Source organism: Mus caroli, unplaced genomic scaffold (assembly GCF_900094665.2).
Source record: "Mus caroli unplaced genomic scaffold, CAROLI_EIJ_v1.1 scaffold_11828_1, whole genome shotgun sequence".
NCBI classification, from domain to species: Eukaryota; Metazoa; Chordata; class Mammalia; order Rodentia; family Muridae; genus Mus; species Mus caroli.
Genome location: NW_018390860.1, coordinates 1,082 through 12,924, shown reverse-complemented (window position 1 = coordinate 12,924; position 11,843 = coordinate 1,082).

Here is an 11,843-nt window from a genome sequence, read left to right as displayed (position 1 = left end):
ATATGTAGCAGAAGATGGCCTAATCGGCCATCATTGGGAAGAGAGGCCCCTTGGTCTCGCAAACTTTATATGCCCCAGTGCAGGGGAATGCCAGGTCCAAGAAGCAGGAGTTGGTGGGTAGGGGAGCAGGGTGGAGGGAGGGTATAGGGAACTTTCGGGATAGCATTTGAAGTGTATATAAAGAAAATATCTAATAAAAATAATACATGAATTCGAGGTTCACATCCAGAACAACAACAACAAAAAACGAGAGAGAGAATATCACATGTAGCTAGCCCAGGATAGTCTTCAATTGAAAAATCCTCCTACCTCTACCTCTTGAAGGCTGAGATTATAGATGTGTATATCATGCCCAGGTTTTTCAAGCTGAATTCATGGATGTGGAACCCTAAACTACAAATTAACTGTCTAATCTTTGGGAAATTGCTAAGGTGATGACAATATTGAGGAATAAACTGAGAGAGTACAATCATGCCTCCACTTCTGTTAGCTCTTGGAAGCCCACTACTGTAAAGATATGGAGTAAGCTTAGGCATAATTATAGAGCTGCCTGTTTGACTTGAGACAATAAGAGGCACCAAAATGACCAAGAGGGACTAGAGTTTAAAGCAGAGTAAAGGCCTCAAGGCAGACAAGGACTCCAGGAGATGCTCTAAGAGATTCAGTGTTCCTTGGCCAGTAGGACCAACCCCCATCGTGCTATGAGGTGTAAAAGAGGGTTCCAAGGTGCTTACCTCTAGTTTCAGATAGTATTTCTTTTATTTAAACACTAGTGCTTATTTAAGCCCATACACATATTAGATAGCGTAGAGATGAGTATCTTCAAGGTTCACATGGCCCAACCAAATAAATCGGAAGCTCCAGCTACATATGTAGCAGAGGATGGCCTTGTGGGACATCAGTGACAGGAGAGGCCCTTGGTCTTGTGAAGGCTCAGTGCCCCAGTATAGGGGAATCCAGGGCAGGGGAGCAAGAGTGGGTGGCTAGTGAGCGAGGGGAGGAGGGACAGAATAGGGGGCTTTTGGAGGGGAAATGGAAAGGACATAAAATTTGAAATGTAAATTAAGAAAAATATCTAATAAAATGATTTAAAAATTCACATGGCAGTCTTTCTAGACCATCATCCATGTCTAAAGAGCATCAGAACATGGGATCTGCTGCTGATGCATTGGATCAATTCCAGAAAGATCACCACTGTTATGTGACTATTAGTTTTTGAAACATTTAATTCCAAGCTTCTTCAGAATTTGGAAGGTTCGTATGAAGAACATACAATGACCAGAGGGCCTTTGGCTACGTTAGTGATGGGTAGAGAGAGAAAAGTCTTGTGGGTTTTCCTTGATGCTTTCCCTTCTGTGTTCTACATCATGGAAAGCATGAAGTATGATTGGTATGATCATGATTTCCTAATAATTCAAATGTGTTTTCTTAGAATCAACATTGTATTGAATATGTAAAACATCTAAACTGATTTACAGTGTAAGGAGTTGTCTGGGTTCTATGCTGTTATCACACAATTCTTCATGCATTGAGTTTATTTAACTCAGCTACATTGTTGTGGCTGCTCATTACTTATTTGTAGACCATCTAAGTCCCAGGAAGCATATTATACAGGACAACTACCTTTTCAATTTGTTATTTCCTAAAGTTTGTACTAGCAAACATTAAATTAAAGTGTCATTTCTCTGGCGTGTGCTCAGCAATTAATTTTGTATCAGCAAATTAAGAGAGCAGCTTTCAGATGCACACATTCACAATTAACAGAGTCTGCTAGTGAAAACTGTTGTCAAGTGCCAAACACATTTTTTCCTTTTAGTCATCTTGATCTACTACGTTTGTTCATTATCAGAAAATTAAATTTATGTAATTAAATAAATTTTGGACACAGTGATACTGGGAAATTGTACTAAAAATAAAAATGCACTGGAGAGATGGCTCAGATTTTAGGAGCACTGACTGTTCTCCTAGAGATCCTGGGTTCAAGTCCCAGCAACCACATGGTGGCTCACAATCATCTGTAATGGCATCTAATGCCTTCTGGTGTGTCTGAAGACAGCTACAGTGTACTCACATGTGTAAAGTAAATCTTTTTTTTTTTTTAATGGGCTGGAGAGATGGCTCAGAGATTGAATGCAGTGACTGTGCTTCCAGAGGTCCTGAGTTCAATGCCCAGCAACCATGTGGTAGCTCACAACCATCTGTAATGTGATCTTGGCACCCTCTTCTGGAGTGCAGGCAGAACACTGTGTCTTATGTGTGAAAATCTTCAGTCATGAGGAAGAAATTTCTTTAAAATAGCATCCTCAGGAGCAACAGAAATGACCAGGCCTCACACCACTCCTGCACTCAGGTCTTTAGATTTATGTGGTAAGTGCTTTTTTTTTTTTTTTTCTCTCTGAGCCATGTTGCCAGCCCTTACATAGCATTCTAGAAGTACATTTTTAAGGAATAAACATGGAACAATCTACTCAGCCTAAGCTGACCAGGGACCCATCTGCTGCTTCTATATTTTCAGCATTAGCCCCTAAGCCAGCCTTCTCCAAAGACCTAGACACTCAGATTCCTTCCTCACTTTTGAGATTGAGCCACTTAAATAGTTGATATTCGGTGCTGTAGAGTGAATGCTTTTTGTCCTCTTGAAACTGTGTATGGTGACTGGGACCATAGGTTAATGTGATTATGAACCTTTGGCAGATTATCAAGTCATAAGTATGTATCCCTCATGGAGTACTCATGAGTGTGGTTCTAGCCTTAGAAAAGAGACACTGAGAGCTCCAGTATTCCATTTGCCATGGTAACAAAGCAAGAAGATTGCAGTCAGGGAATGGACATCTGTGGACCTCAGCAGACACCTAACCTGGCACCCTGACTTAGTATTTCCAGTGTTTATGTGACCATCTTTTCTAATGACAAGACAATTTCTGTTGGGTTCCAGAAGTGAGAATATGCATGTGCCATGCACCATCTGCAAAGCAGTGTGTGATGATGTGTAGATGGCATCTTTATGAGAGCAAAAACCAATACCCACGTGGTCCTGTCGGGCTCACCACCAAGTGGGGCAATACCCTTTGTTCCCAATTTCTTTTTCTTTTTTTGTTTTTTGTTTTGGTTTTTCGAGACAGGGTTTCTCTGTGTAGCCCTGGCTGTCCTGGAACTCACTCTGTAAACCAGGCTGGCCTCAAACTCAGAAATCTGCCTGTCTCTGCCTCCCAAGTGCTGGGATTAAAGGCGTGTGCCACCACGCCCGGCTGTTCCCAATTTCTTGTTTCTAGCTCCACTCCTAGTATGTGTCCTGCTAAAGTGGAAGATGCTAGTTTTCTGTAACTATCTTTCTGTTACTATTATCTTCCATCAGCTATTTTTTCTTTAAATTAAAAGAGCATTCTATCGTCAGTTTTCTTTTCTTTTCTATTTTTAAAAAACAGAATTATTCATATATTATAAGTAGGTACACTGTAGCTATCTTCAGACAAACACCAGAAGAGGGCTTAGGATCCCATTACAGATGGTTGTGAGCCAGCTGGGAATTGATCTCAGGACCTCTGAAAGAGCAGTTAGTGCTCTTAACTGCTGAGCCATCTCTCAGCTCCATATCTACAAATTTTTATCTACTTGAGTTCATGGGCTTTTTCACAAGTCCATGTACTCCTTACCTATCTATGAGGTTGTGTTTTCTGAGGTTTCTGGGTACCTAAATTTCATATTATAAACTGAAAATATCCTTTACCATTCCCCGAATCTTGCTGACCATTGTCCTGTCTGCTGCTTTTTCTATGCTAGTAAATAGGAGGTGGTGAGCTGCATTGAGACACTGACATGGAAGGACTCGTTAGATCATGTTATAATGTAACTCGGTGCAGATAATCTACATATATGCAGGATACCGTCATGGGGTATAATCTGAAGTTCAATTTAGACTTTGTTGTGCCTGCCAATTGGTATTCCTTAAAAACGATGGTCTTGTTTGTTTCTCTTCCTTTTTAACCTTTTAAAAGTGATTTGCTCCTACCCTGAGCTTTTTCTTCGGCTATTTTCTTTCCAGTTCTCAGTTCTGTCTCCATGGTCAGCTAACTTACTATCTTTTTTTTTTTTTTTTTTTTTTTTTTGGTTTTCTGAGACATGGTTTCTCTGTGTAGCCCTGGCTGTCCTGGAACTCACTCTGTAGACCAGGCTGGCCTCGAACTCAGAAATCCACCTGCCTCTGCCTCCCAAGTGCTGTCATTACAGGCGTGCGCCACCACTGCCCAGCTCATCTAACTTACTTATAGCTCTCTATGTGGTCTTTTTCCATGGCCTTTTTCCTCTATCATTTCCCAAGATTTCTGGTGTTTGTTTCTTCTTTTAGAAGAAGTAGATTCGTTTTTATAATTTATGATTTATTAATGTCATTATACATTATACCATATAATTATAAAATGCCCAATATATAATGTGAAGTAAAATTAAGCATTTTTTTTCTATTTGATGGTGTTTAATGATTTAGATTCTCAATAACTTAGACTTGCCTACTAGCTATTTATTGACAAACAGATAAAACGGGCCTAAGTGTACTGTTAGGGCTCAAAATTTTTAGGTAGGATAAGGTAATTTCTTTCACATGAGACATCCTTCATAATATTAAAAGTCACATAATTCTCTTTTTTTGAAAACTTTACAAATATATGATGGTTGTAATCACCACACCAGCTCACGCTGCTCAGACCCCTGCTTCTCCCCGTTGTTGGCAGTGACCCTGTGCTCACCATGGCACAACTTCGGAGTTTGCCTGATCACAATCCACATCATCCAGCAGCAGGACAAGGAGCACAGCACACAGGCCCGTTCAAACCTGCTCAACAACTAAGTGAAATTCGCGCCAAGGCATCCGGAAAACCTGCCTTCTCTTCTGACTGGCAGGTCAGCCTATAGGATCTGATTGGCTAATAAGTCTTGAGTGACTTGAGCACCTCCCTTAAAGGTACACTGTGTAGAGGTTCTCAGCCCCAGCTTCAAGTCCAGTGCCTGACCTTTACCAGATCTACAGAGATTTGCATTTCCATAGTACTGGTGCTAGTCCTCCAATACCCTACTCATCTGTCTCCCTGCACAGCCTCAGGGAGACCCCACCACTCCAGCTGCCACTGCTCAGCCGCTTGCTCCTCCCCTATGTGGGCAGTGACCCTGTGCTCACCAGGTCTAGACTTCAGCCACAGCTTCCCTCACTCACTAGGCTGTTTGACTTCTCCCTCCTGGAATTAAAGTAGGTAGCTTGTATAGCCCATTACTCAATTTGCAGGGGAGTTAGCAGTCTGTCCCACAAGCGGAAGGGTGCCCAGGATATTAACTATTAAAGAGAGATTTGGGGTAACAATAGTTTATAGAAATGAATAGGCTTATTAATTTCTGGTTTGTTATGTTCATAGTGTAATTTATTTTTGCTTACATCTTTAACGATCAGTTGAGAAGGATGCAGTTGTGACATGGGCCAGCCCCAGCTTGAGGTGTTTCTTCTTTCTTGTAGGTTCTTCTTGAGGCAGCGGAGGGGTAAGAGCATAGGTGGAGGGTAAGACTTTGTCTTACTAAAAATTTAGGGTTGCTGTATAATAAAAAGTTTACTTATCTAAGTCTAAGTTACTATGCTGTTGTAGCTGACCTGCCTTCTGTGATCCTCTGAGGTCAGAAACTGCAGTCTCTGGCACTCAGCACCTCATCCTATAACAGCAGGAGATTAAGTAAAGGATTAATTGCTAGACCCTTTTCCCTGTTCTCCAGATGCCACTTGCTTTCAGGATAGGAGGATGTTTGGAGCCATAAACTTCTACTGAGCCAGGAGAAGAGAATAACACTCGCAGAAAGAAAAACTTTTACATAAGCAAATATGCATAATCTCACATAATTTCATATTCAGCTTCATTCATGCTCATTTATTCATTTTCATTAGAAGCCAGCTAAGTCCAGCTTTCATGCATTCTCACAATTACATACTTACACACACATGCAGACATTCTCACAATTACATACTTACACACACATCCATATTTACATATGCATATGGAGCATAAGACCCAGCTTGGTTGCAGAAAGAACTCACACATTCTAGATGAAAAATAAATGCACTCCAATCTATTTTACATAGAGAAAGAAAAGGCTTCTACCTTCTTAATGCTAAATGAATTAAACCCATGTTTGTAAGGAAAAACCTTTGTTTCTTTTAATAAGACTAACCTGTCTTGTCCTTACCATGGGACCTATTCTGTCCCATGGTAAGGAGAAGCCTGCCTGCTCTTTTTGCTCTCTGCGACATCTACCTTTTTCCTCTTTCTCTCTACATTCTACACATTTCTCTCTTAGTAGTTTATGTTACCTATAATTTCTAAGCTACTCCAGTCTGCATTCTCCTTCAAAAAACTCCTCACCTCAGTTCTTCTCTCAGCTCAGTTCTTTCACCTCCATTCCTCTCACCCCCAACCCCCAGTTTTGATTCTTCTCTTTGTCCTCAGCCCTTAAACATTCATAATACATGATCGCATGTTAAAAAGTTCATCAAAAGTTCACACAGAAAATCAAATCATTTTGATATAGAATGTTACAACAGAGAATGTTTACATGAATATCCATTAGGAGTGATTATCGAGCTAAACATCCATCACTTGTCTCAGTTCCACAGGTTCACAGAAGGCTTAAAACCATAACTAAGTTATAAGTGGTTTTGTAGAGATAAATCCAGTCAATATTTTATCTTCTGTCCTAGCACCTATAATAAATTGTTAGTTCCCTTTTATGACGTTAGTCTAGTGTATGGATCCACGTGCTCTCTATTTAGTATTACCTTATTGTAAATGCCTTTTTAAGATTGTATTCTGAATTAGCTAAAGCCATCTGCCAGTGTTCCAACAGTCCTAGATCGTCATTAGCAAGACCTTGGGCTTGGAATTCAGTACTGCCCCTGGTATTACACTATCTCTTTGAGTAAAAGTTAGGTCACTGCCCTTCACAGGAATCTACCATCACTAAGGAAGAAGGAAGTTTCAGACCAAAGGAGAAACCAGAATAGATACTTAGAACTGTAGCAGAGTTACACCCATAAACACGTATTTACAATGGCCTAAGGGGAAGGTGGACTATACAAGAGACTAAAATAGGAACTGTGGAAAGGGCGCGAAGCTCTTGACCCTGGCTTCTAAGATTAGTGAATCTTAGTGGAGCCCTTGTTGATCCCAGCTGTTATCAATGAATTCTATCCCAGGTGGTTCCCGTTAGACCTTTTGTGTTTGCATTCCTCTGTTTTACGTAAGATTCCGGTTACCTCAATTGTACCTTGCGAATATGTCACCCAACTTCCTTATTGTCCTCTGCATAAAAAGTCTGATGCTTGAGTTGTAAAATTACACTCAGATTCCACACGAACTCTCCTGTGTGTGTATCTGTTTGTCGCTCATCCATGCTTTGCCCACCCGCGTCGAGAGACCCTGTGCCATGAGACCCCGTGCCACGCAGACACATGGACCCAGAGGGTCTGCGGCAATATATATATATACTTTTTAAAAATAAAAGATTTAAAATAAAAATTAAATTTTAAAAGAAAAATTATTTCTGGGTGAGTATTTGAAGCACATTTTCAGAAATTTATTACGATGTGATCAGCACTCTAGCTGGAGGATAGGATTTGCAAACTTGCTCATTTACATGTATTTTTATGATGGTCCTCCCAGACAAAGGGAATACAATGATCTGTACTTTAGGTTAGGTGCTAATAAAGCATCTAGGTAACATACCATCTTCTTCAAATAGCCATAGAGCCTTTTGCTATCACAAATAAATTTCACCTACCTTCTTAAGAAGGGAAGACAAGAATTCTCCCCTTTTTGGGCAAAGGCTTTGCATTTTTATTCTTCTTTCATTATTATTAAAATTTTATTCCTTTATTCTGTTCAGTGTTCTGCCTGCATGACAGAAGAGGGCATCTTAAGATAATTTCCCAGTATCACCATATCCATAATTTAGTTAACTACGTAAATTTAATTTTCTGAGAATGAACAAATTTGTAGTAGATCAAGATGACTAGAAGGAAGAAGTATGCATGACACTTAACAGCAGTTTTCAATAGCAGACTCTGTTAACTGTGAATGTGTGCATCTGAAAGCTGCTCTCTTAATTCGCTGATACAAAATTAATTGCTGAGCACACTCCAGAGAAATAACACTTTTTAATTTAATGTTTGCTAGTGCAAATTGTATGAAATAACACATTGAATGGATAGTATCACTGTATAATGTAGTTCCTGGGAGGTAGATGATCAATAAGTAATAGTGAGCAGCCATAACAATGTAGTGGAGTTGAACTACACTCAATGCGTGTAGAATTGTGTAGTACCAGCACAGAACACAGGCAAATCCTCCTTACACTGTAAATCAGTTTAGATGTTTTACATATTCAGTACAATGTTGATTCTAAAAAACCACATTGAATAATTAGGAAATCTTGATCTCTGCATGCTCATTCAGGACCAGAATTAATTAGAAGCTCATCAGGAAACATTGACAAGGAGAAACAGTACAAGACCTCAGTGACCAATCATAGTTCATGCTTTGGATGATGTAGAAGAACTGAGGAAGGAAACCTTTAAGGAAAACCCACAAGATGTTCCTTTCCCTGCTGATCAGTAACATAGCCAAATGCACTCTGGGCACTGTGTGTTCTTTCTATGAGCCTTCCAAATTCTGAAGAAACTTGGAATTAAACATTTCAAAAACAAACATTTCCATAACAGGAATATTTCTGGAATTGCTTCAATGTGTCAGCAGTAGATCCCATGTTCTGATGCCCTTTGGACATGGATGATGGTCTAAAAGACTGCCATGTTAAAGAAAATCATCACTACTCTATCCAATATGTGTTTGGGTTTAAATAAACAGTAGTGTTTAAATAAAATAATCACTATCTGAAGCTAGATGGAAGCACCTTGGAACCCTCTCATACACCTCCTACCACAATGGGGTTGGTAGTCTCAGGCAGAGGATCAATGAATCTGTTAGGGCATCTCCTGGAGTCCTTGTCTGCCTTGAGAAGGCCTTTCCTCTGCTTTAAGCTCTAGTCCCTCTTGGTCATTTTGGTGCCTCTTATTGTCTCAAGTCAAACAGGCAGCTTTATAATTATGCCTAAGCTGACTTCATATCTCTACAGTAATGGGCTTCCAAGAGCTAACAGAAGTGGAGGCATGACTGTACTCTCTGAGTTTATTCCTCAATATTGCCATCACCTTAGCAATTTTCCAAAGATAGACAGTTATTTTCTAGCTCAGGGTTCCACATCCATGGATTTCTGCTTGAAAAACATGGGCATGCTATANGCAACTATAATCTCAGCCTTCAAGAGGTAGAGTTAGGAGGATTTTTAATTCAAGACTACTCTGGAATACATATGAGATTCTACCTTAATACATCACTGTCCTCCTGGGGAAGAAAAAAGAAATGGCAAGGAAAGGGAGATATAGAAATATATAGATGAGGAAAAATTTAAGGAGAGAAGAGGAGATGGAAGAGACTATTTAAAACATGTTATGTTTGTAATCAAACATGCAGAGAACTATCTGCTTGTCAGTTTCTCTCCAGTGTGGTATCTTTTATGCTGTTTGTCTTAATTTTGGGTTTTATTGCTGTGAAAAGAAACCATGACCAAGGCAACTCTTATAAAGAACATTTAATTGGGAGAAGTGTTTAGATGCAGACGTTCACTCTATCATCATCAAGGCTGAAAAAATGTCAGTGTCTAAGGAGACATGGTGCTGGAGGAGATGGGAATTTGACCCCTTGATCAGAAGGCAGCCAGAAGACTCTTCTGCCCTGGGTGGAGCTTAATTCGGATCTCAGAGTCCAACCCCACAGTGACATACTTTCTCAATTGTCACATCTACTCCAGAAAGGCCACACTTCCTAATACAGCCACTTGCCATGGGCCAAGTATATTCACACCTTTCAATGACACTGTAAAGGCTTTACCACNTTGGTTATATTCATNNGGTTACTCTTTAGTACATGTTCTTTGATGTAGTTGAAGGTGACTTGATTATGAATAGGCTTTACCACATTGTCTACATTTATAATCTTTCTTTCCAGTATGAATTCTTTCATGTTTCCNACATGAAACATGAGAAACAAAGGATTTACTACATTGCTTACATTCAGAGGGTTTCTCTCCAGTATGTATAGTTTTATGTAATTGGAAATAATTTTGATATGCAAAGGTTTTGACACATTTATTACATTCATAGGGCTTCTCTCCAGTATGTGTTCTTTTTTGTACTTGGAAAGTTCTATGATAGGCAACTTCTTTACCACACTGATTACATTTGTAAGGTTTCTCTCCAGTATGACTTCTTTCATGTATTTGAAGTTGATTATGAGAAGCAAAGGATTTACTACATTGCTTACATTCACATGGTTTTTCTCCAGTATGAGCTCTTTCATGTCTTTGAAGAGCATCATGATGTACAAAGGCTTTACCACATTGATTACATTTGTAAGGTTTCTCTCTAGTATGAATTCGTTCATGTTTTCTAAGTAGATCATGGAAGGCAAAGGCTTTACCACATTGATTGCATTTGTAGCGTTTCTCTCCAGTATGTATTTTTTTTATGCATTTGGAGACTGCTGTGATGTACAAGGGCTTCACCATACTGAATGCCTTCACAAAGGTTTTCTCCAGTATGAATTCTTTCATGCCTTGGAGGATAACTGTGACATGTCAAGGCTTTACCATACTGAGTATTTTCATAGGGTTTCTCTCCAGTATGACTTCTTTCATGCTTGCAAAGATAATTGGCACATGTGAAAGCTTTACTACATTCACTAAACTGATAAATCTTTTTATCTGGAGGAATCTATTTTACAAGTTGGTCTAATTGTAAAGAGGAATCACATCTTAAGATTTTTATCACTTTGTCTATATTCATGGGTTCCCCTTCATTATGGGTTGTTTTCCATACCTGTAATGGTAAGAATGTTATTACATGGCTCACATATGTAGCATCCTTTTTGTCTATGAGATTTTCACAAAATTGAAGGGAATTGGAAGACCTTAGAGCTTTACCACACTGAGTATATTCCTTAATTTCCTATACTGTGAAATACACTACATTTTCACACTACATTGGCAAAGTAAATCAGGACAGACATAAAAGAAGTTCCACAATCCTAGTACTCATAAGGATTACCTGCATTGTGAGTTTATTAATATATTCTCAATTTAGTCGGCAAACCAACTGATTATAAACTTGTATCACACTGAGAAATTTTGCTCAAATGTGGACTGCAACATATAGTTTAATTGTTCTGGGAGAGAGAGAAGGTTGTGTTTCATTCAATATCACTATGTTAACATGGACTGTATCCATTGTGATACAGGATATACCTATTTAAAAAAGAATAGCAAATGAAAGATTTCCATGTTTGGTTCACACACTTTGGTTGTGTGTTCATATAGGAATTAAGGTTTCTCCTCAACAACATTCTTGACTCTCTTAAACTGCCCCTCTCACTTAAACTTAGCAATGCTACTATATGAATAATCGGCTTTATTTTGGAATATTTGCTTATTAGAAATATATACTTGGGAGCTGGTGAGATGGCTTAGTGGTTAAGAGCACCGATTGCTCTTCCAAAGGTCCTGAGTTCAAATCCCAGCAACCACATGGTGGCTCACAACCATCAGTAACGAAATCTGATGCCCTCTTCTGGAGTGTCTGAAGACAGCTACAGTGTACTTACATATAATAAATAAATAAATAAATAAATCTTTAAAAAAAAGAAATATATACTTATCACCTAATTTATATCTTTGGCAATATGTGAGTTGTATGAGACAAG